This window comes from Hippopotamus amphibius, chromosome 2 (genome assembly GCF_030028045.1).
Source record: "Hippopotamus amphibius kiboko isolate mHipAmp2 chromosome 2, mHipAmp2.hap2, whole genome shotgun sequence".
NCBI classification, from domain to species: Eukaryota; Metazoa; Chordata; class Mammalia; order Artiodactyla; family Hippopotamidae; genus Hippopotamus; species Hippopotamus amphibius.
In genome coordinates, this window is record NC_080187.1 from 47,030,934 (window position 1) to 47,058,487 (window position 27,554).

The window sequence follows — 27,554 nt, forward strand, 5'->3', positions numbered from 1 at the left end:
ATAAGAAAGAACGATACTACATAAGATTATAATTAAAGTCTGGAGGAAAAAGTGAAAACAGAATGAAACAAATAAGGAAGAAGGAAAAAATGCACAAGGATAAAGCTGAAATTATATAACAAAACAATAGGCAAGAAGGATAAATAAAATAAAAAGGTGATTCTAAGGATAGACTGCTAAAATGGAAAAATTTTGGTGAGTCATTTAAAAAAAGGAGATATAATAAAAAATATTACAACTCTTAAGAATGATGTAAAATATATAACCATAAACATAGAAATGATTAAAATTTTATGTTCATCTTTCCAGTATTAATTTTAATACCTAATGTGAAGGGATAGTTTTCTAGCAATATATAAGCTAATAAAATTGACTCAGCCAAATAACGGTAGAGAGTTTAGAAAATGAAAGACCTGCAATTAAAAATCAGCCATGTTTGCATAGTTTTATCACAATATTTTTTCTAACTTTTAAAGTGCAGATAATCTCTTTACAAAAACTATCCCAGATAATATAAAATCTAAAAAGATTTTATCAGTTTGTTCTATGAAGCTGTCATGCTCTTACATAAAAACTTGGGAAAATAATCGAAAAAGGCAAATTATAATTAAGTAATCTTGGTAATAAATGCTAGAATTTTAATTAGAGAATAATATGAAAATAGCAATATGTGAAAAGATTAACATACCAACACTAAGTAGAATTTCCTTGAGAAATGGAATGACATTGAAGACCATAAAATCCATCAATATAATTCATAAAACCAACAATAGAAGCTTAAATAAAATTTAATAATACTTAGCAAAAATTCCAAATGAAATTCCTATGTAAAATAGGCATAGATGGAAACTAATGTGGTAAAGAGTATTTCAGCTAGGAAACTGCATTGAAGAGTGAAATAATAAGTCTAGTTCCACTATATTTGGACATATGTTACCACTGCTATTATTGAACACCATTTTGGAAGCGCTAACTAATAAAACAAAATAAGAAAATGAGGTAATAAATATAAATATTGAAAATAAAGAAGTGAAAAAGTGTACATTTTTAAGGATATGTTTGCTTACCTACAAGGTGTACAAGATGAGTAAAAACAAGACAGGATTACTCAAGTAGTTAATCAGTTGATTATGCATAAGGTAAAAGTTAGCAACAATTTGTTCAAAACAAAATAAAACAAAAATATTAGTATAATGATAAGAACATTGCAAAGTGATAAGAAATAATTTAAAAAGAAAAATTCAAATCATAAGAATATCTCTAAAGTTTTACTGAAGTACAAAAACTAAATGTAGTAAATGAAGAGAGACTAGTACAAAATGTTACATTGTACCTAAAATGTAAGTTCTACACATTTACTATTTTCATTAAAATCGAAATGGAAAAAATTAACAAAAATTCTAGAAAATAATTTAATATTCATTGGGAAGAAAAACATTTCAGGAGAAAGTGTGAAAATGGCAGTGTTAGGAGGAATTGCATTATTATTATATATAAAGTTTTAAAATATCATAGTTATTAAAAGAAATTGACATTATATGCATATAAATTTAGAAAGAAAAGATTTATTTTTAATGAAGTACTAACAAAAGTGTCTCTCTATTCTTAAGGAAATACCTATTGATACCAACAAAATGTTTAAAACTTAAAAAAAAAACCTATTGAGCTCTAATTTACATAGTCGGCAAATATAAATTTTACATAGATAAGTATCTACATGGAAAAATATAATGAAACCATAACATATAGAGACAAATGACTTCGAAAATATTTGCAACACACATGAGAGAGTAACACACATGAGAGAGTAATCATAATATACCAGTTATGTGAGAAACCTTATAAATTATTTTTTAAATAAAAAGACAACTCCATTATCCAGATTCCTGTAGATAAATGGGCACATTCAAGTAATACACATCAGAAGAAATCAAAATGGTCAATTAACATATATTCTGGTTTTATGAAAAAAGAACTAAAATAGTAATACAACCAGATAACGATGTCACCTTTACCAATTCATTAGATTGGCAAATATATAAATGAGGATTTCAAATTGTGTTGAAAAAGAGGGAAAGATATTGGTACTTCATTACATTATTTGTTAAAGGCTGAATAGTTACAATATTTTGTGAAAGTAATCAGGCAGTTTCATTTAAGTGAATATTCTGTAAAAGTTTTGACTTAGGATCTCACTCTGAAGAAATTATTCTACAAAGTAAATAGCACCAGAATGTATAGTGATTTTATATATAAACACAACATATATATATGTTAAAAAAATTGTATCATAGCATTGTCTGTTGTAGCTGAGATGTAGAAATTATGACTTTTTCAATAGGGGAAGGCTGAATAATTATGGTAGTATGGAGTATAATACAACAAGAAAAAAGCGATATGTATATATGTGTATATATATAGACCTGAAAGATATTGTCACTAGTGTTCTATTAATATCTGTGTTTAAAAAAACTATTACGTGACTACTTCTTTGATTTTTTGATGTCTTTATTTTACAATTCTCAAATAATGCTCTAAAAATCCAATACTTATTTATATGTTGGTACTTTGAGGTATAATTCTTCTGTGTCTAATTTGTACAAACAAAAAGATATGCCTTTCCTACATGACTCACTACCTTTAAATAAATGGAAGAGAAGGAAAGAACGGACTAATTTTTATGGCAAACTTGAAAGCTGTTTTCATGAAACAGGTGTTTGGTCTATAGGTAGTTTATAGAGAAAATATTATTGAAGATAAACTGCTCATTCTTCCCTTCAGTAATGACTGTGATCCGAAACAGAAATGAACAATTTTGTTGCACTTAAAAATTTATTGATGAACACAATATTATTTCTCACTTTTCTCTGGTCATACTGTGCAATTTCCCATCTTTAACTACCAATTACATTCTGATAAACCCCGGTCCGTATGGCCAGCCTGGGCCTTGCTTCGCAGCTCCAGACTAATATCCAGCTGCACACAGCACATCTCTAATGTCTCACAGACCTCTCAGTTTCAACGTAACCAAAGCTGAACAGTTGGGGAAGGAAATTCTGTGGTCTTGTAACTTCATATTTGATATTTGGTAGCTGTGTGATCTTGGGCAACTTATTTAACGTCTTTACTTGTTAGTTTTTCTTAATTTATGAAATATGAGTGTTAATAGCTATCTCATAGAAGATAAATCATATTTGTGTATAGGGAGATTGCTAAATAAACTTGCCTCAAGAGGAGGAGAAATTTTTGGCCCTTTGTCATATGACAGCACTTCCTTTTTCTGTGAATAGGTGGACTTGAGAAGCTATTACTGGGAAATATTACTCTGTATAACATATTAATTCCATTTCCATGAGATAATATATATTTTATTCAAAAGTGCAGAGAATAAAGGTAGTAGATCTCATATGGTCTTTATAGAGTCTACAATGTTATGATTTTTTGTATGCTTGATACTTTATATTTCTATAAGAGAAGACAGAATGATCTAACAAAGTACCATAACTGAATAAATAAAAATTGTAATTGGATATGAATAATTGTCAGTCTTTTCAGGCCTTACCAAAGAAGGTGGCACACTGTCAGGAAACAAGATTGACTGTGGCTGGATGACTTTCTTCCCTCTTCCGTAAGGTGTGTGGGTGGTGGAGTTGGGGGACTATGGGCATAGAGGGGGTATCTCATTCTGTCTGGGCCTTTGAAACAATTCAAAAGTTCATCATTATTTAACATCATCTCATTTAAAAGTAAAGGAATGGCGGCCAAGTAGAGAGATGTGGAGTGCATCCCTCTCCACAGAGGCATTGGGAATGCACGGAAGGACGCAGTCATTCCCACAGAGAACCAGCTGAACACCAGCAGACGGCCTCGGACACCAGAAAGGGCTGCGGGGAGCCTGACATAGCCGGTAGGGAGGCATCTACGAGGGCTCAAAGAGGGTGAAGCGGCGGAGCTGTGGCAGACGGGAGGGAGTGAGAAACATACGGAGGGTCCGCAGCGCAGCTCAGCGTTCCCGGACCGAGACATCGATCCGCGGCTGAACGGAGGGTCCAGGAGCGGGAGCGTGGGAACCGGAGAGCTGGTTCAGGACTGAATATTCGTCTACTCCAATACTTGGACATTAGTCTGAGGCTTGGACAGTCTTCTATAAACACCTCTATCACCAGGACAAGCAACCCCAAAAGCTTGGACAACCATGAGGAAACAAAGAAACACCATGCAGGCAAAGGAGCAGGAAAAAAACCCACAAGACCAAATAAATGAGGAGGAAATAGGAAAAATGCCTGAAAAAGAATTCAGAGTAATGATAGTAAAAATGATCCAAAATCTTGATAACAAAATAGAGGAAGTACAAGAAACAGTTCATAAGAACTCAGAAAAACAAACAGCAATGGATAACAAAATAACTGAAATTAAAAATACTCTAGATGCTATAACCAGCAGAATGACTGAGGCAGAAGAACGAATAAGTGAGTTGGAAGATAGAATGGGAGAAATAAACGCCACAGAGCAGGAAAAAGATAAAAAAATAAAAAGACTAGAAGACAGCCTCAGAGACCTCAGTGATAACCTTAAACGTACCAACATTCGAATTATAGGCATCCCAGAAGAAGAAGAAAACAAGAAAGGGTCTGAGAAAATATTTGAAGAGGTTATAGTGGAAAACTTCCCCAACATGGGAAAGGAAATAATGAACCAAGTCCAAGAAGCACAGAGAGTCCCATACAGAATAAACCCAAGGAGAAATACACCAAGACACCTATTAATCAAACTAACGACAATTAAACACAAAGAAAAAATATTAAAAGCAGCAAGAGAAAAGCAACAAACAACATATAAGGGAAAACCCATCAGGATAACAGCTGACCTTTCTACAGAAACTCTGCAGGCCAGAAGGGAATGGCAGGATATACTGAAAGTCCTGAAAGAGAGAAACCTACAGCCAAGAATACTCTACCCAGCAAGAATCTCATTCAGGTTTGAGGGAGAAATCAAAAGCTTTCCAGACAAGCAAAAGTTAAGAGAATTCAGCACCACCAAACCAGCCTTACAACAAGTGCTAAAGGAACTTCTCTAAGTAGGAAACACAAGAAAAGGAAAACACCTACAAATACAAACTCAAAACAATTAAGAAAATGGTAATTGGAACACACATGTCAATAATCACTTTAAATGTAAATGGACTAAATGCTCCAACCAAAAGACACAGACTGGCTGAATGGATACAAAAACAAGACCCTTCTATATGCTGCCTACAAGAAACCCACTTCAGACCAAGGGATACATATAGACTGAAAGTGAAGGGATGGAAAAAGATATTCCATGCAAATGGAAGTCACAAGAAAGCTGGAGTAGCAATACTCATATCAGACAAATTAGACTTGAAAGTAAAGACTATTAAAAGAGACAAGGAAGGGCACTACATAATGATCAAGGGATCTATCGAAGAAGAACATATCACAATGGTAAATATCTATGCCCCCAATATAGGAGCACCTCAATACATAAGGCAAATACTAACAGCTATAAAAGGGGACATCGACAGTAACACAATTATAGTGGGAGACTTGAACACCCCACTTACATCAATGGACAGATCATCCAAACAGAAAATAAACAAAGACACACAAGCTTTAAATGACACATTAGACCATCTCGACTTAATTGATATTTATAGGACATTCCATCCAAAAATGACAGACTACACTTTCTTCTCAAGTGCACACGGAACATTTTCCAGGATAGATCACATCTTGGGTCACAAATCAAACCTCAGCAAATTCAAGAAAATTGAAATCATATCAAGCATCTTCTCAGACCACAATGCCATGAGACTAGATATCAATTACAGGAAAAAACTGCAAAAAATACAAACACATGGAGGCTAAACAATTCACTCTTAAACAACCAAGGAATCACTACAGAAATCAAAGAGGAAATCAAAAAATATCTAGAAACAAATGACAACGAAAACACAACAACCCAAAACCTATGGGACGCAGCAAAAGCAGTTCTAAGAGGGAAGTTTATAGCAATACAGTCCTACCTTAAGAAACAAGAAAATGATCGAATAAACAACCTAACCTTACACCTCAAACAACTAGAGAAAGAAGAACAAAGAAACCCCAAAGCGAGCAGAAGGAAAGAAATCATAAAGATCAGAGCAGAAATAAATGAAAAAGAAAGGAAAGAAACCATAAGAAAAATAAATAAAACTAAAAGCTGGTTCTTTGAGAAGATTAACAAAATTGATAAACCATTAGCCAGACTCATCAAGAAAAAAAGGGAGAAGATGCAAATCAACAGAATTAGAAATGAAAAAGGAGAAGTAACAACGGACACCTCAGAAATACAAAACATCATGAGAGACTACTACAAGCAACTATATGCCAATCAATTGGATAACCTGGAAGAAATGGATACATTCTTAGAAAAATACAATCTTCCAAGACTGAACCAGGAAGAAATAGAAACCATGAACAGAGCAATCACAAGTACAGAAATTGAGGCAGTGATTAAAAATCTCCCAACACACAAAAGCCCAGGACCAGATGGATTCACTGGCGAATTCTATCAAACATTTCGAGAAGAGTTAACACCTATCCTTCTCAAACTCTTCCAAAATATTGCAGAAGGCGGAGCACTCCCAAACTCATTCTACGAGGCTACCATCACCCTGATACCAAAACCAGGCAAAGATGTCACAAAAAAAGAAAACTACAGACCAATATCACTGATGAATATAGATGCAAAAATCCTCAACAAAATACTAGCTAACAGACTGCAACAGCACATTAAAAAAATCATACACCACGATCAAGTGGGGTTTATCCCTGGGATGCAAGGATTCTTCAATATACGCAAATCAATCAATGTGATACATCATATCAACAAATTGAAGGATAAAAACCATATGATCATTTCAATAGATGCAGAAAAAGCTTTTGACAAAGTTCAACATCCATTTATGATAAAAGCTCTCCAGAAAATGGGCATAGAAGGAAATTACCTCAACATCATAAAAGCCATATATGACAAACCAAAAGCCAACATTGTTCTCAATGGAGAAAAACTGGAAGAATTCCCTCTAAGAACAGGAACAAGACAAGGGTGTCCACTCTCACCACTGTTATTCAACATAGTTTTGGAAGTGTTAGCCACAGCAATCAGAGAAGAAAAAGAAATTAAAGGAATCCAAATTGGAAAAGAAGAAGTAAAATTATCACTCTTTGCAGATGACATGATACTATATATAGAAAACCCTAAAGACTCTACCAGAAAACTGCTAGCACTCATTGATGAGTTTAGTAAAGTAGCAGGATACAAAATTAATGCACAGAAATCTCTTGCATTCCTATACACTAACAATGGAAGAGCAGAAAGAGAAATTAAGGAAACTCTCCCATTCACCATTGCAACAAAAAGAATCAAATACCTAGGAATAAACCTGCCTAAGGAGGCAAAAGATCTGTATGCAGAAAACTTTAAGACATTGATGAAGGAAACCAAAGACGACACAAACAGATGGAGGGACATACCATGTTCCTGGATTGGAAGAATCAACATTGTGAAAATGACCGTACTACCCAAAGCAATTTACAGATTTAATGCAATCCCGATCAGATTACCAATGGCATTTTTCACAGAACTAGAGCAAGAAATCTTACGATTTGTATGGAAACGCAAAAGACCCCGAATAGCCAAAGCAATCTTGAGAAGGAAAAATGGAGTAGGTGGAATGAGGCTTCCTGACTTCAAACTATACTACAAGGCCATAGTGATCAAGACAGTATGGTACTGGCACAAAAAGAGAAAGGAAGATCAATGGAATAGAATAGAGAACTCAGAAGTAAGCCCAAACACATATGGGCACCTTATCTTTGACAAAGGAGGCACGAGTATACAATGGAAAAAAGACAGCCTCTTCAATAAGTGGTGCTGGGAAAATTGGACAGCAACATGTAAAAGAATGAAATTAGAACACTTCCTAACACCATACACAAAAATAAACTCCAAATGGATTAAAGACCTACATGTAAGGCCAGACACTATAAAACTCCTAGAGGAAAACATAGGCAGAACACTCTTTGACATACATCAAAGCAACATCCTTTTTGACCCACCTCCTAGAATCATGGAAATAAAATCAAGAATAAATGAATGGGACCTCATGAAACTTAAAAGTTTTTGCACAGCGAAAGAAACCATAAACAAGACTAAAAGGCAACCCTCAGAATGGGAAAAAATAATTGCCTATGAAACAACGGACAAAGGATTAACCTCCAAAATATACAAGCAGCTCAGGCAGCTTCATACCAAAAAAGCAAATAACCCAATCCACAAATGGGCAGAAGACCTAAATAGACATTTCTCCAAAGAAGACATACAGATGGCCAACAAACACATGAAAAGATGCTCAACATCACTAATCATCAGAGAAATGCAAGTCAAAGCCACAATGAGGTATCACCTCACACCAATCAGAATGGCCATCATCACAAAGTCTGGAAACAACAAATGTTGGAGAGGGTGTGGAGAAAAGGGAACTCTCCTGCACTGTTGGTGGGACTGTAAGTTGGTACAGCCACTATGGAAAACAATTTGGAGGTTCCTTAAAAAACTACAAATAGAACTACCATATGATCCAGTCATCCCACTCCTGGGCATATACCCAAAGAAAACCATAATCCCAAAAGAAACTTGTACCATAATGTTTATTGCAGCACTCTTTACAATAGCCAGGACATGGAAGCAACCTAAATGCCCATCAACAAATGAATGGATACAGAAGATGTGGCATATATATACAATGGAATATTACTCAGCTATAAAAAGGGATGAGATGGAGCTATATGTAATGAGGTGGATAGAACTACAATCTGTCATACAGAGTGAAGTAAGTCAGAAAGAGAAGGACAAATATTGTATGCTAACTCACATATACGGAATCTAAAACTGGTACTGATGAACTCAGTGACAAGAACAAGGAAGCAGATACAGAGAATGGACTGGAGAACTCGAGGTATGGGAGGGGGCGGGGGGTGAAGGGGAAACTGAGAAGAAGCGAGAGAGTAGCACAGACATATATATACTACCAACTGTAAAATAGTCAGTGGGAAGTTGTTGTATAACAAAGGGAGTCCAACTCGAGGATGGAAGATGCCTTAGAGGACTGGGGCAGGGAGGGTGGGGGGGACTCGAGGGGGGGGGCGTCAAGGAAGGGAGGGAATATGGGGATATGTGTATAAAAACAGTTGATTGAACCTGGTGTACCCCAAAAAAAATAAAATAAAATAATAAAAAAAAAAAAAAAAGTAAAGGAACTTTGGGACTTCCTAGGTGGCGCAATGAGTAAAAATCCGCCTGCCAGTGCAGGGGACATGGGTTCGATCCCTGCCCCGGGAAGGTACCACATGCCGTGGAGCAACTAAGCCCGTGCACCACAACTATGGAGCCTGCGCTCTAGAGCCCATGAGCCACAACTGTTGAGCCCATGTGCCGCAACTACTGAAGCCCACGTGCCTGGAGCCCGTGCTCTGAAACAAGAGAGGCCACCTCAATGAGAAGCCCACGCGCCGCAATGAAGAGTAGCCCCCGCTCGCCGCAACTAGAGAAAGCCCGTGTGCAGCAATGAAGACCCAACACAGCCAATTAAATAGATAAATACATAAATACATAAATAAATACATTTAAAAAAAAAAGTAAAGGAACTTTGTTGAAAGGCACTTCTAATATCTCTTTTCTGGAGTTTCAATTATTAATTTTGCAGGTCCTCCTGAGGAAAAGAGACTCTCCACCCTGATCTATGCTTGAAATTTGCCTTAACATAATTTGTTTTGTATTTAGCATAGTGCTAAGTGCAAAATGAATTCTCAGTAAACAATAGCCATCATTGGATTTAGGAATTCTCCTGCCTCTCCTGATGCATGTATCATTGTTCTTACCTCAGTGAAAAATATTACCATATATTCCTTCCCGTGTAGGAAACCTGAAAAATGATCTTACCTTAACGGTCTCCTCTTTTACTATCATCATCTCTTTATCACATCCTGTCATTTCACCTCCTGGTTGACACTTACTTTGAGTCTCCTCCTCTACCTTTTCATCATTGCTGCCATAATTGGCTTCTTCACTACTTTCCTCCTAAACTTTGCAATAACCCACCTACTTCCAATTTTGTACCAGTCTATTCTCTATGCCGTCAGCAAAATTAACCTTAAAAATATTTAAATCTGATAAAATACCAGTCCTAAAATCCTCCTTTTCAGGTTGAAGTTATTCATTGAATGTCAAAAGTTTTCAAAGATATTATTTCTCCATTTACATTTTCAAGAGTCACTGTGCTCAGGATTTCTTTCACCTTACCAGCTATTCTATTACCACTCAGCAATATTAACTGCTTATAATTCCCTAAATAAATCTTATTATTTCATGTTTCTGTGCCTTCTCATATATGGTTCATCCTGCCTGAAGCAACAAACATTATCCTATGGTCTTACATAGTTTTAGTTAACATGAATTCATTCAAAGTGAGTTGAGCACCCTTTTTCCTGAAAGGTGAGATGAAGGAGGAGCAGATGTCATCACTTAATTCATAGTTCCTTCAGACTGATAGGGTAAAAAGACTTGAGTGATTGATTTAGCTCTGATCTAGTGATTAAAATATCTGTTTTTGGTTATATGGTCTTCCTATAAGTCACCGTTTTTAAAGTATCAAAACACAAGCATTTCTGTAAGTATAACGTTGTTATTAAAGATTCTCCTCAGCAGCTTGGCCATCTGTAATACCATTACTGGATCTCTGACAACCTCAAGCCCCAAAACCATTCTTTTTAATTCTTGGAACTCATACTATCTCCTGTTAATTTTCTGTTCATGCAGCCTGACCCACACCTATCAAAACAGAGGCAAGAAGAATCCTCTGATACCTGTGTTTGTCTTTAGTGGGGAAGGGGATTCGTTTCAGCATGGGGAGGGCCATTCATCCTGGATTAGTGAGGAGAAAAATCAAAATTGCAGTTTTCAGATGTGGTATCTTAGAAGCGTCATTAAAGTACACTGAACAAAACAGAAAGTTACCAAAGCAAAGAAGATCAAAGAAGCATGAGGATCAGGGAGCAGAAAATAGTTTATTTTATAATTGTAAAGAAGCCTTAATATTTGTCTATTCTTATTTATATTTTTCTTGATTTTTACATATACATACATACATACAAACATATGTAGTTTTATCCAAAATACATCAAATATTTAACAGCACTACTTAAAGCATATTCTAAGTGATTAAAAAAAAAAAACCCTAGTATTATTACCTGAAATAAATCCCAAAAGAAGAGCACTGTAATTCTACACTGAAATTGCAATCATTAATTTGGTTTGCAAAGTAATAGGGCATCAGACATGAAAGTCAGAGTATAGCAGAGTATCAGGGTCAAATTAGGACAGTGGAAATGAGTATATCATTAGTACTCAGATGATTTGGTGTGTCAAGCTCAACAGAAGATAGATTTTTCTCATTCAGAGCTACATTGCTGAGGATTCAAGCAAGAGATTTAGTTGTAGGAAAGAAAATAAGCCTATCTGAATAGTTTTATGTCGGAAAGGATGATGTGACTAGGGAAGCAAACAGATCAGAACTTGACCTTGGATTTTGTTTTAGGGAAAAGAGAAGATCTTGATATTGCCTCTAATAAAAATAATATTTGAGCAGCTGTAGAAGATTTTTTGGAAGAAGACCTAGATTTTTGTGTTTGTCCTACTGAATTTGCTGTGTATTTAGAACCTACAAATTGAAATACTAAAGCTGGTGAGAAAGTCCAAAAAATTTAGAGGCAGGAATGTGACATGAAAAAAAATCTGAAATCTTTCTGTACAGGATAATAAGAGAAATTATGAAAGAAACAAAAGTAGCTGCCAGTCTTGTGTAAATGGAAGTGCATCTGGATTATATTTCTAACTTTTGGGGGGAGTATCAATCACATATAGCCTGCACATAAGAAGGAGACCCAGAGGTTTTATCTGAAATGTGAGATCTTTGCTATTGAATGTCAATCCACCCAAAGTAGGACCTTGCAGGCCCTGAAGGGTTAACACTCCTCCCAAAGCATCTAACATCCAGAGCCTGGTACAGGAGGGAATAGAGCTCAATTTCTAATATGATTCAGTCTAAAGATAATTAGAAGGCTTAGTTCAGTCCCTAAAACCCTTCCAGAATTCACGTGAGTTTGCTAGAGCACTAATGGACTTTGCCTCATCATGAATTCCAGCTTGAACTTGCTTATTCTGAATTATTTCAGTATTCACCAAAGAGAAGTTAGTGTAAAATTTTACTGCTTGGATTTCTTCTGTCTCAGGAACACAGGGAGTGACTGATGATCTAGTTAGTGATTCCGCCTCCAGTTAGCCACATTGGGGTCAGCCCCATAGATTTCCCAGAAGAGCAGCAAAATACTAATGAAAATAAGATTTGAAAATAGGGCAAGAGAGAAAATAAAAAGAAACTCACTCAAATATTGATAGTTTAATTACTTCTTTATAGAAACCTGAGGGACAAATAACTAACAGTCAAAATCTTATTCTTAATGTTATAAATGTTGGCATAAGAGAAACTCTTAGTTCATCTGACTCCCCTCTCCCCTTTTCTACTATGCCAACAGTTGAAAAAATAAAAGGTATAAACTAGATTTCTTGACCTCTTCTCATTTTCTGTTTTCAAGATCTCATTGACTGATAGCACGATATTCACCTCCATTTAGCCCTCTCAATTTAACTTGATGCATAGATGTGTTGCCATTTTTCCTTGCAGAGCCTCAGTTTTCTCATAACTAAAACTGGCATAAAAACATTGCCTGCTATACTTATTGCCCAAGGTTATTATGAAGTTTAAATAACGCATATGTATATGTATGTATTTGTATTTATATATATATCTGTAATTGACCTCTATTGCAGTTGTTATAATCTTCAAGTTTTTACAAAATCACTTTTAAGATTGAGGGTAAAGATAAAAAGTTATGATTTAACTTCTGTTCTCAAGGATTTACGTCATCATTGTGATGTGTTTGCACTGAAGAGAAAGGGAGAACAGTTATGTTCTTTCATGTTGGAAATGTGGGCTGGCCTGGGAACAACAGTGACTTTGGGCAGAGATTCTCAAAGTGTGGCTCCCTAAGACACTTTTAGGAGTTCTTGAGATCAGAACAGTTTTCATAATAATGGTAAGCCATTATTTGCTCTTTTTATTTTACTCTCTCATGAACATACAGTGTAGTTTTCCAGAGACATGTCATGTGATATCACAATTTCAGAACAGAAGAAAATTTGAGAATCCAGCTTACTCTTCTAGTAAGCCAGGCATTAAACATTTTAAAAATGTAAAGCAATGCCATTCTTTTCAAACTGTTATGGGATATTGGAAGATAGTTATTATTCATAAAAATACGATGTTTATGTTAACATGTAAGAGATGTTATTTTAAACGAACTAAATGAATAATTTTAAAATTTCTGTTTTAAATTAAAATATAGTAAATTTTGATACATATAGCCAATGTAAACAAAAACTCTTAGGAGTTCTCACTAACTCACAGAGTGTAAAATGTTACCGAGGCCCAGAACTATTAAGAACCACTGACTTAAAAGTTAGCAGAGGATGGCAATGGATAGGTAATGAGTAATTACATTAATAAATAAAATGTTTATATCATTTTAGTAATTATAGAGTGCTTTTCACATCTTTCAATGATTTGAATCCATGCTATTTTGCGTTATAGGATAGTGATCCTTCCTACCATTTCTCTAATCCTCCCATGCCTTCAGTTCTCAACTCTGTGTCATATTGAAGGCATTGGTAAGGACCATTTCCTGTGCCAAGTTCTTAACATTAGATAGGTGGAATAGTGAAGTCCAATTCTAAAAATGAGTCAAGGGAAATGCAAAGAGTAGGGTCTTTACTTCAGGCTCAGTTTCGTTTCATGAGTCAGAGCAGCCTTCTTCAAGTGAAATCTGGAGGGTTCCCCTCTTCCGGTCAGCTTCTGCACCTGCTCCTCCGTAGGCACCGAACGTTATTCTCTCTTGAGACTGTTCATGGAGTTCTCCTGCCAGAGTCTCCAAGACTTGAATCACTGAGGAGTCCATTTCTTTTCTTTTATTCCATTATTTCTAGCTTTTTAAAACCCCTTGTTCCAAGCTGTACCCCTGCTTCCTGTCTGTCTTATTCTGAGTTGTCAATATTTCTGTTTAATACCCTACCCTGAATTTTATTTTATTTCATTTCAGTTCATTTCTTTCTTTCTTTATTCAACGCATGGGGAGTTTTATATTTATGTGAAGGAGGGAAAGAGTAAGAGGGGGAGAAGAAAATTTCTTGCACTGCTGTATGTATGTACATGTGTATGTATGCATGTATGTACGTGCTCAGACCAGGCAGGAGAGAAATGAGTGTGTACCAGGTGTAAGGGGAAGGAAAAAAATACCATCCAGAGAAAATAAGTTCAGCTGGAAAGACTATGGATATTTAGATATGCTTCGTCTCTTGAATACCCAGCTAAACTAAAAATCTAAACTCAGATGAAAAGTTATTATATTTGACATGACATCTCTTAGAAATCTCAAAAGTTTGTGGAAATCATTCTGTGAGAGGTTTTAGCTGATCTTTTGAAAGGAGGCTGATCTTACTACCTACACAAGGTTTAACTCTAGGGCATCCAGAGTGATGGTAGATAGAGAAGAATACTGAAGACTGAAAAGATTGAGAAAGAAAGAGAAAATGATGGGAAAGAGGGAGGCAGGGACAAATTAGGAGTATGGGATTAACAGATACAAACTACTATACATAAAATAGATAAACAACAAGGATATTCTTTATAGCACAGTGAATTATATTCAATATCTCGAATGGGATATAATATGAAAAAAAATCTGAATCACTCTGCTGTACACCTGAAACTAACACAATATTATAAATCAACTATATTTCAATAAAAAAATATTTTTAAAAAAAGATGGAAAGTAAAACTAAAAAAAAAAAACAACTAAGCAGACATTTGTGAGGGTCATTGTAAGTCATTGAAAATTTAGGGAAAGAATTAAAAAAACCAAGTACTTTTGCATGGGGCAAAGGCTCAAGAGAAACGTGGAAAATAATAAGAATTTTTCTAGTAGACTGGTGAGATAATGGTTTACTCTTTTCTTCTTTCAGCATTTCCATTGATTTTGAGTTGTTACATTGTCTCTTAAATAGCATTTTACAACCTAGTCCTTGGGAACCAATGATTAAATAAATGATTAATTTGCCAGTCTCTAAAACATGGGTAAAAGTACTATCAACCTTGAGGAAAAAAATAACTAGCACTTAAATAAACAGGTTGCAAACTGAAGTGTCAACACAGGCACTAATTAGTCTGCTGAGGTCACTTTTCATGGACTTTTGAAATAGATGTCATTTAGAGTATTCACTTATATTCTAAAGAAAGCAGGAGTAATTTCTTTTTCACCAGTTCAAAAAAATTTCTCCTGAGGATTGGGCAGTCCAGCCAAAACTAACCCCTACTAGTCTTTGGGAAGTACTGACAATTGCTTTTATGCTTGTGATTAAACAAAAGAAAACCAAACCAGAATAAACAACTTTTCTAAGGAAATCCTCAGTTCTCACAGAGAGAAATTGTTTCAAGTTTTGTGTTTACAAAAAATTTGGTTCTTTTAGGTTATTATACTGAACAGTTTAAGATACAAGAAGAATAAAATGGGATTTGATAATAAAATGTATAGTTTTCAATTTGAGAGGCAGGGAGCAGGATAGCCATATATTCTGGGTATTTCTGGGAGAGTCAGAAGCAGAGATGGTAAACCCCTGTAATGAATCACCTAGGGGTAATGCCTGGAAAGAAACAAAATAAATGAAGCCTCCCTTAATTTTGGCCTATTCCTTGCCTTACTCTTCTGACATTCAGAAAACAATGTCACCTTTTAAGATTTTTAAAAGATGAGTATTTAGACTTTGGTTTAGAATGTGATGAAGTGGGAAGAATCTTCCCTAAGTCTCATTGTCCTGTGTCTGCATTTCTTTTAAGATGCTGAGCCATACTCTATATGATTATTGTTTATACACATGCCTTGTCTGCATCAGCACATAATGGATTCTCTGGGGTCAATTTTCAAGATCTATTCATCCATATACCCTATTTATTGAGTATCTATTACGTGCCAAAGCAAACATTGTCCTAAGCCCTGGGGATATAAAAATGAACAAGAGATAAGAGATTTCCTCTTGTAGGGAACATGGCAACAGAAATATTGGCAACAGTACTATAAAATCTGTCCTTGGTGGTGATATAGATATGTGTTTATGAAGCACAAGGGCTTTCAGGTGACACCCAAATTTTTGGTTTAGTAAGTCAATGTGTAGGAGTATCTTTTGTTAAATAGAGGATGAGAATTAATATTCATTTAAAGCAAAATATATTCTATCATTTATAATTTTATAGTGCCTAGAACAGTGACTGTCACATAGTAGGGACTCAATAAATATATGTTGACTTGCTTGAGTAAGCAATAAATAAAGTTTAGTGTCAGAAGAAACCTTAGAAGAAAGGTTAGAGGTCACTGTATCTTTATTTTACTAAGAAAGAAATTGAAGGCCAGAGATCTGAAGATTCCTGAAATTATAGCTAACTAATTTGTGACAGATGGCATCTAGAACTCTATTACCTTGACTTCCAGTCCAATGTTGAGTCCCTAGAACATGGTGCAGTGCCACTTCTTATGCCATCTTCTGAGTAAATTGAAAGTTGGAGGGGATAATGGAACATTTTAATGTTTACAATCAGCTTCAGTACTTCCCCTAAAAAATAAGGTAAGGATTAGCTAAGACTTATTAAGTCTTTTTATAGAACTGTATGGTTATAAAATGGTTATCTCCACAAAATTAAATTATTTAGCTTAATCAAAATCAGCCAGTACTCTATTGTTTAATCAGTCACCTGCTTTGAAGCTAAATACACACTCTTATCAAGTTTTAAATATAATCTGAGGTCATCATGTTTTTCTTAGTGTTAATATATGCTAAGAACTCACTTCTATTTATGATCCAATTTCTACTTTAATCATTTTTAATATAAAACATTTTGTTCCTGTTTTAAACTAAATGTTTTTTCTGATAGAGAGTCTTAATATAATAATCAAGATCTACTAATTATTTTTGGCTATATAACAGATAACATTTTATTAGAAAGTATTCAATAGTAGGACATTATTACTTTATTTAAATACCTCTTTCCATAACTATAGTCCATTAATAATTTGTACTTGATTCAGTTACAAATTGTTTATGAAAACGTCTTAAGTAATTGCCTTTCATGATTAGAGTAGGGATAATGTTGATTGATAGAATTCCAGAAAAGATCATAATCCTTTCCTTGAGATGGTCTAGGGTAACATAATGGTTCTGAATTATTTTAGGACTATCATCTGGTTTCTCTCAGATTTGAAGGTCATTGAAACCCTTTTCAAAAACTCTTGGAAAGATTTATTGGTTATGAGAGTCTCCTGTTCCTGTTGCAAACTCATTTTTAATAAGATAAAGTTTCAAGTACAAGGATTTTTAGTGCAGCATCAATTGTAAAAGAGAAAACTTGGAAACAGTTTAAATATCTCAGTAGGAGAATGGGAAATTGCAGTAATTAAAAAAACTTTAATAAAATGAGGCAAGCCTCTTTATGTTAACAATTCCAAGACCTGATGTAGAATGAAAAATTATCAAGTTACAGAAATAATTATTTACAATATACAGATGGTGGAAAATATGCAAAGTGATAGTAAATATTTATGGATTTTTTGATCATGTGTATTTTAAAAAAACTTTATTTTTATGAGCAGTTTTAAGGTCATGGGAAAATACAGAGATTTCCCATATACATATGCATATCCTCTCTCGTAATCAGTATCACTCACTAGAGTGGTACATTTGTTATGACTGGTCACAGTGTACATTAATGAACCTACATTGACGCATAATCACCCAAAGTCCATGGTTTACATTTTCATTCACTCTTGCTTTGTACATTCTGTGGCTCGAATGAATACATGATGATATGTATTCATCCTTATGATATCATGCAGGGTATTTCCACTGCCCTAAAAATCCTCTGTGCTTTGCCTATTCATCCCTCCTACCACCACCACCCCCAACCCCTGGCAACCACGGATCTTTCTATTGTCTCCACAGTTTTGCCTTTTCATATAGTATGTAGCATTTTCACATTGGCTTCTTTCATTTAGTAATTTGTAGTTAAGGATCCTCCATGTCTGGGGCATTTTTACATATATAATTGTATAGAAAAAATATCTAAAGGGACTTATATCAAATTGGTTGTAGTGGTAACTTCTGGGAAAAGAATAGAGCAATATGCTTGGTAATAGGAGAGAGTCAAAAGGAATTTTTCTTATTTGTGATATTTTATTTACTTATAAGGAGAATGTATTCCTGTGTTTTATGTAATTTCAAATTAATTTAAATGTAAATAAAGAGGAGTATTCTAGTTTCTGCTTTGATATGTAAATGGCTTGAAAGTAATCCCCCCAGTTCTCATAATAAGAAAAAAAGCTGAAAAATTGCAAATCAAAAATTCTTCTTAGATCCATCAGAGAAATGAGGTAAAAAGTTGCAAAAATAGTAGCTATTAATCCAGCTATGTCAATAATCATTGTAAATGTGAATAGTTTTAATACACCAATAAAAAAACAGTGGCTGTCAGAGTGGGTAAAAAGCTAGACCCAACTATAGTTTGTCTACAAGAAATTCACTTTAAAAGTAAAGGCTCAGGTTACAAGCAAAAGGATGGAGAATGATATATCATATTAACACTAATCAAATAAAGTTGAAGAAACTAGATTAATTTCAAACATTGCAGAGTTCAGAACAAGAAAAATTAACAGAGACAAAGGGTGCATTACATAATTCCAAAGGGTTCATTTTCCAAGATGACATAGCAACCTTAAATGTGTATATATCTAACAATAGAGCATCAAAGTACATGAGGTGAAATTTAGAGAACTACAAGGAGAAATAAACTACAAAGAGAAATAATATCCATCATTATAGCTGGAGATGTCCACATCCTTCTTTCAGTAATTGATACATTAAACAGGGAGAAAATCAGCATGGATATAGATGACCTGAACAGCACTATTAATCAACTTGATCTAATTGACATTTATAGAATACTCCATCCAATGACATCAGAATACACATTCTTCTCAAACTCATATGGGACATTAACCAAAGTTAACCACATTCTGAGCCATAAAACACATGTAAACAAATTTAAAATAATGAACATCATACAAAGTATGCTCTCAGATCCCAGTGGAATTAAACTAGAAATTAATAACAAAATGAGAGTTGGAAAATCCCCAAATACTTGGAAATCACATAAAACACTTCCAAATAATACATGGGTTAAAGAAGTCTCAAGATAAATTTCAAAATATTTGAACTAAATGAAAATGAGAATACAACTTTTCAAGTTTGGGGGTGATAATAATGCTTAGAGGGAAATTTATAGCATTAAAAGCATACATTAGAAAGTCAGGAAGTCTAAAATCAATAGCATAAGCTTTCACTTTAGAAAACTAGAGAAAGAAAAAGAGCATTTTAAGTAAAAAATGGGCAGAAAGAATAGAAATAACAAAAATTAGAACAGAAATTGTTGAAATTGGAAACAGTAAACAGTAGAGAAACTCAACAAAATCAAAAGCTATTTCTTTGATAAGATCAATAAAAATGATAGACCTCTGGTCAATTTTAACCAAAAATAAAAATAAGAAAAAGAGAAAATACACATTACTAATATCCAAAGTAAAAAAGGAGTAATTACTACTGGTCCTCTGAACATAAAAGGGATAATAAGGAAATATTATGAATAATTCTGTGCCCACAAATTTGATAACTTGGATGAAATGGGCCAATTGTTTGAGGAACAAACCCCCTAAAACTCACACAAGGAGAAAGAAATGGCTTGAATAGTCCTATAATTATTAAGAATTCAAATTAATAACTTTTTTATAAAGCACCAGCTTATGATGTTTTTATTTATGAATCTTGCCAAACATTTCATTAAGAAATGATACCAATTCTCCACAAACTAGTCCAGAAAATAAATGTAGAGGAAACATTTGCTAATTAATTATATAAGGTCAGCATTATTTTAATACTAAAATAAGATTAAGAGATTATAGGCAAGAAAATCTACAGACTGATCTCACAAATAAACATAAATGTAAAAATTCTTAACAAAATACAAGCAAATCAAATCTAGCTGTGTAAAAAGAAAAATGCACCATAGCCAAGTGAGATTTATTCTAGATATGATAGGCTATTTCAAAAATCAATCAATATAATCCACTACATCAACAAGCTAAAAAAGAAAATGATGTAATCTTGTAATTTGAGAAAGAAAAAAAAAGATACCTATATAGTAGAAATAAATCTGTATTAGTGGTTACTTTCTCCTTGATGGAAGAAATGTAAATTATTTTCTTCATGATTTTTAAAAAATCAGTTTAACTAGAATAACTATCAATTGCTATTCTGAAAAAGTAAAATTTTAAAATACAAATTAAACTTGTTGCTACTAAAGTTATTTGTATTATATTTTGTTCAATAATCATATTCTTCCTGTGATTAGATACATAAATCTTACTTGTTAACAGAGGGTGTCTGAATGATTTCCAGACACTTGGTCCTGTCCCAAATGTCCATAAGACATTTGGACCATAAGACATTTGGTTCATTCCAAAAGGCCCTTGAAATTTGGTCCTATCCAAAATGTCCATGAGCATATTTGGTCCATGACAAATGGTTTGGGACAGGACCAAATATCAAGAACCATTTGGTATGGACCAACTGTCTAATGGATATTTTGGACAGAACCAAATGTCCTGCAAAGAAAGCCATATATATATATATGATTTTATCTGAAGACTTATTTTACAAAAATTTATGAGGAAATAAGTGCTCAAAATTGGAATGTCTCTTAACATCACCCATTTATTTATAACAGCTCTTTTGTTTAAAAATTGAAATAAGAAATATGATTTTCTATTTTTTGAAAATCTATGTAGTATAATTATGTCTTAATTAAATCTTTGTATGGAAGTATCAGAGTATCATCAGTATTTAACTCATTGATGTGTGAAAACTGAGAGTTTACATATTCTAACCTCTGAAAAAGGTGCTTGAAAAACTATAATTTTGAAAGCAACAAATATGCAACAAGTATGATTAAAATTATAAAAAGCAAGAAAAAATATTTTGGTAATCTGCAGCAAGAAAAATTATTTTGTAAATATGCATAGGAATTACAATGTTAGAATGACATGGATATATAATTGCATGAACAAGAATAAAAAACCAACTACTTTGAAATGACCTGATATCACAATGTTCATTTTGGGATTTAAGAGTAAAAAAATGAACAGCTCACTGATATCCTTTTTACTCCTAAAGTCTTCAGTTTTCTGCTTATGTCTTGTTTTCTTTGTCTTCAGCCTTTTTGGTTATTATTTGCTTAGTATATATGTTTTCATCCCTTAGTTTTCAACCATTTTGTGTATTTTTTTGTTTTGTATTGCTCATAAATAGTCTGTAGTCAAAATTTTTTTAACATTTTAAACAATTTACTTATTTACTTATTTTATTTGTTTATTGGCTGCGTTGGGTCTTCATTGCTGCACAGGGCTTTCTCTAGTTGCGGCAAGCAGGGGCTACTCTTCATTGTGGTGCATGGGCTCCTCATTGCAGTGTCTTCTCTTTTTGCAGAACATGGGCTCTAGGCATGTGGGCTTCAGTAGTTGTGGTACACAGGCCCAATAGTTGTGGCTCATGGGCTCTAGAGTGCAGACTCAATAGTTGTGGCACATGGGCTTAGTTGCTTAGTGGCATGTGGGATCTTTCCAGACCAGGGCTTGAACCTGGGTCCCCTGCATTGGCAAGTGGATTCTTAACCACTGCACCAACTAGGAAGTCCCTGTTGTTGAATTTTATTTTTTGTTTGATTTCAGATTGAGAGTCAAGCATTTTTAACCAGTTCATTTAGCCCATTTATATTTATTGTAATTTATAATATTTTTGTTTTTATTTCTACCAGTTTATTTTGGATTTTTATTCCCCATGATCTTTATTTTTATCTTTATTTCTCTTCTTTCAATTATGAAGTCATCACTAGATATTTTTTCCAATTAAAAATTTTTATTTTTTTATTTCATAAGATTGGATTTTATTCTTTCAGTTCTTATGTATTAAATATAACTGGTATCCACTGTTGTTATAAAGCTGATGATATTTAGTTGATTTTCCTAGATAAATATTTTTTCTGATATTTTTAAGATTATTTTTCTTTAGTACAGATAATGTCATAACAAAGTACTACAGTGCATCTACATCACATTGTTTTTATTTATCCATTTCAAGAATTGCATTGGTTTACGACAAATATTCAGTCTTTCATCAATTTTGGTTTTCAGTTTCCTTTAATTTCTGATGCCTGGGTATTTTTTTAATGTGCTCAACAATGTATATAAAAGATAACTTTGTAATATTTTTCCTGTCATTTCTCGGTGTTTTCATGTCTTGGGAAGTTTGTCATTAACAACTGATTTTAAGCCATCCAGTGGAATAAATTGGGAGATTTTCCAACTAAGCTCTTAGCTCATTTTGTTTGTATGTGAGTAAATCCACTTTGTATTCATTCAGTCATCACAGGAAGGCACAGAATTTCCATATGACATGGTGAGCTGCTTTCTGTAGCTGTCCTTGTCACAAGGAGATGTATTTGTTCTATATAATAGATAATTTCCAGGAGATGTCAGAATTCACTAAATTTGCCTTCAGTTGTCTGGCTTTTTCATCACCACACCACGTCCAATGCCCCAGTTTCTTTGGTTGTTAACTTGCTTCCTTTGATGTCTTACTCATTCTGCTTCCCAGGTTTTTATCTGACTTCAAAATGGACCTCAATCCTGGCTAAGTTTTTCTGATACATGTTACAACATGAGTGAACCTCCAAACATTATGATCAGTGAATGAGGCCAAACATTATAGATGCAGTATTGTGCAATTTCATGTATGTAAATGTCCAGAAAAGGCAAATCTATAGATATAAAAAGTATCAGATTAGTGGGTGCCTGGGGCTGGGGATGGTAATGAGGATTGTTTGAATAAAGCATGAAGGATCTTTCTGGAATGAAGTAAATGTTTAAAATGATTGTGGTGATGATTGAACAATATTTCTGATAAATTCATCAGAGATACTGAATTGTACAATTACAATGGATGAGTTTTGTGGTATGTAAATTATACTTCAAAAAAAGTATCTAAGAGAAACAAAGGCAAGACTTCTCAAATATTCTCTTGTCTCTGACCTAAAACGTGGAGTTGAAACCTGGAAGTATAGCACTTTTACTGCAACCGTGAAAAGAAATGCTACATGCTAACTGGGTCAAAGTGAAGAGGAGTCTTGTTTATTATTGGCATAGTCTCCATCAGGACTTCTTTTATGTGTGAAAACAAGTATATATTTTTCATTTCATTTGTAATATATATTGTTTGTATATCCATATTTCTTTTTAAATATTTGAGTAATATTGCTTGGATGTCCCACAGTTTATTCATCCACAAGTTCAAGAACAAGCTGGGTTGTTTCCTGTTTTGGCAATTGTAGGCAAAGCCACTCTAAACATTTGCAAACAGATTTGCTGTGAATATAAATTTTAATTTCTCTTGCAGTGGGATTCCTAGTAAATGTATCTTTAACTTTGAAAGAAACTGCCAGCTTGTTTTCTTTTTTTTTTAAGAACTTTTATTGAGATATAATTGACATACAATAAACTGCATGTATTTAAAGTGTACAATTTGATATATTTTTTTCTTATTAGTAATGTATATATGGCAATCCCAATCTTCCAATTCATCCCATCTCACCCTACCCCCCAGGTTTCCCCACTTGGTGTCCATATGCTTGTTCTCTCCATATGTCTGTGTCTCTATTTCTGCCTTGCAAACTGGTTGATCTGAACCATCTTTCTATATTCTGTATTTATGCATTACTATATGATATTTGTTTTTCTCTTTCTGACTTACTTCACTCTGTGTGACAGTCTCTAGGCCCATCCATGTCTCTATAAATGTCCCAATTTCATTCCTTTTTATGGCTGAGTAATATTCCATTGTATAAATGTACCACATCTTCTTTACCCATTCATCTGTTGATGGACATTTAGGTTGCTTCCATTACCTGGCTATTGTAAATAATTGCCAGCTTGTTTTCTAAAGTAGTTGTTTAATTTTCCATGTCCCCAGCAGTATATGAGCATTCCATTCCAATTATCCTATATCCTCTCCACAACTTGGTACTGTCTTTCCTTTTTTTTAAAGGCCATTTCATTAGATGTGTAGTGGTTTCTTAATGGGGTTTTATTTCTAATTTCCTAGTGATAAATGATGTCAAGTGTCATTTCCAATCTTTAACTACTCTAAATGATACTGCAATATAGAGGTAATATTCAAAATATTTAACAACTACTAGTATGACTTGAGCACCAACCAATAATTACAGATACAGGGCAGACCAATCAGAACAGATGTTAGCTGTAAACAACAGTTTGGGCATAACTGGATCCACTAGTCAGCATCAGCCCAGCATATATCATTTCACATGGTTGTGAACATAATTAAGGGATAATTTCTATATGTAGAATTGAGAGGGAAAATGACAATTACATATGTAACTTGGCTACTCTTTTTTTGCTTAATTTCCTCTTATAGTTGACATATCAATCAAACACTGCTTTCACAGAGGAGACTATCTGCTCCCTCACATAGTTGGAGTCACAGTGAGATCGAACTTTTGGTTCTTTGACAGTCTGTCAGGTGAAAACTGGTCAGAGAAGCTTTAATTTGTATTTTTCTTATTATGATTGAAATTACCTTTGCAAACAATTAGAGTCATTTGAATTGTCTTTTCTGCCAATTATCAGTTCTTTTTTTGTCTATTTTTTTCTAATGAATTCATAGTATTTTTGTTATGGGGTTGTAACATGTCTATAGTATATGCATAAAAATTAGCTCAGTGATATGATTTGTAAGCCATTTTTTCTCATTTTCAGTTTGTCTTTTGGTGTTATTTATTGTGAGTTTTCCCGTGGAAACTTTCAAAACTGTAGTCAGATTAGTCAGTCATTTCTGGCTTCTGGATTTATGTCATATTTAGAATGATTTTTCACATTCTGGGATTAAATTTTTAACCCCCCCAAATTTTCTTTTAGTGCTATTATGGTTTCTTTTATTGTCTTTTTGATATTTAAATATGTAATTCATGTAGAATTTATCCTTATGTCAGTGTGAAGTGTGGATTAAACTATTTTGCCCATAGAGCTATTTATTTTTCCAAGTACTGTTAATTGAAAAACTCTTCCCTCACTACATTGAAATAGCATCTTTATCATAATAAGAAACATAATTATCATTTAAGTCATTTGGACTTTTGATTTTGTTCTGTTGTTCTATCATCAACAAATGTGACAGTAATGCACATTTTAACTATTGTAGCTTTAAATATATATTCTGACTGATGGGAAAATTTCCACTCATTTCTCTCTGTCTCTTTCCCTCTCTCTCTCTCTCTCTCTCACACACACACTTTTCTGGCTGTTCTTGCATGCCTTTATAATCAGCTTTTCTGGTTCTAAAACCAATCATCATGGATTTTCATTAGAATACCATTAAATTTATTGATTAAATTATCGTGAATTGACATCTTTGTAAGGCTGAGGTTTTCTGCCGAGGAAATGATATCACTTTCAATTTGTTCAAGGTTTCTTTTGTCTCTTAGACACTTTCTCTATCTGTTTTTCTATATATGTGGATTTTCTAAAAGTTTATTCTTAAGAATTTTATTTATTATTGTTTCCCTATTATAAATTGGGTCATTACTTATTTTATTACTTCTACAGCCTTGGTGATTTTTATATATATGAAGTTTATTATTTTCTGTGTAGTGGCATTATATTCTGCCACCTCATTGACTTACGTGTTGTTTATGATGCTTTTGAAGTTGGCTTTCTTGGGTTTCCTAGCTAACTGGAAATTTATCTGTAAGTAATTGACTTTACTCTTTCTTTCCAACTAATTTTACATATTATTTCTTTTCCTTCTTTAATTGCATTGGTTAGATCACTCAGGGTAATATTAAACAATGGCCATTTTAGTGGAAATTCTTATACAAATGGGTATACATCTAGTGTTTTTCCATTTAAGATTGATGCTGTTCTTGGAATTTTAGTAGATGTTAAAGAAATATATATGTATATGTTTCTATTTATTAATAATTTAGTGTTTAATAAAGATGTGGAGATGTGGACTTTTATCAAGTGATTACTTAACATTGATGGACATGATTAATAAGTTCTTTTTTTCCTTAGATCTATTCATATTGTAATTTATATTAATAGGTATTCTAATATTGAACCATGTTTGATTTATGGATTATGCGTCTATTGATCATAGCAGATTATTATTATTTTAAAGTTCTCTGGATTCTCTTTGCCAATGTTTTATTTAGTTTTATTTTCACTGATATTCATGAGTGGCATCAGTTAGTAGTTTTGTATTTTTAGATTTCTTTTGCTATTATATTTTACTTATAATAATGTTTTAGAAGAAGTTTTCTTTCTCTGTGGTCTTGAACATAAAAAAATGAGATTACCTTTCATTTTATGATTTAGTAGAGTTCTATTGTGAGTTTTCCTTAACCTGATGTTTTCTGTGATTTGTTCTCTGAAAACTTTATTCACCCCTACTCCCACCCTCAAGGTTAATTGGATTATGTAGATGTTCTGTTATTCCTAGTCTGTTTTGATGCATTTTGAATTATTGAATCCAAGTTTTCAAATTAATTTGCATAGAGTTAATAATTTCTTTTATGGCTCTTTTAATTCCCTCAGTTTCTTTAGTTATTTTCTATTTGTTATTTTTTATTTCCTCTTTCACTTCCTTCTGTTTTCTAATTATTTGCATACTAAGAGTAAATAATAATTTAAATATTTTTGTCTTTAAATAAGTAGATTTAAGATTTTCAACTTTTATGCTTTTTGCTAACTCAGTAGCTTTTGTTTTTATTAGATATTGTCTCTGCTTTTTTTTTCATTTTTGAGTTAGATATCTACATAACTTATTTTCATTATTTAATAATATAAATATTTAGCACTATCCTAAATACATAGCATTGCTTCATGTATAGCTCATGAGTTTTAGTCACAGGTTTATGGGTTTTTTTTGTTTTTGTTTTTTTTATTTTTATTTTTTTATTGGAATATAATTGCTTTACACTCTTGTACCAGGTTTTGAGGTACACCAAAGTCAATCAGCTGTATTTAAACACATATCCCCATATGCCCTCCCTCCCACGACTCACCCCCACCCTCCCTGTCCTAGCCCCCAAGGCATCATCCATCATTGAGCTGATCTCCCTTTGTTATACAGCAACTTCCCACTGCCTATCT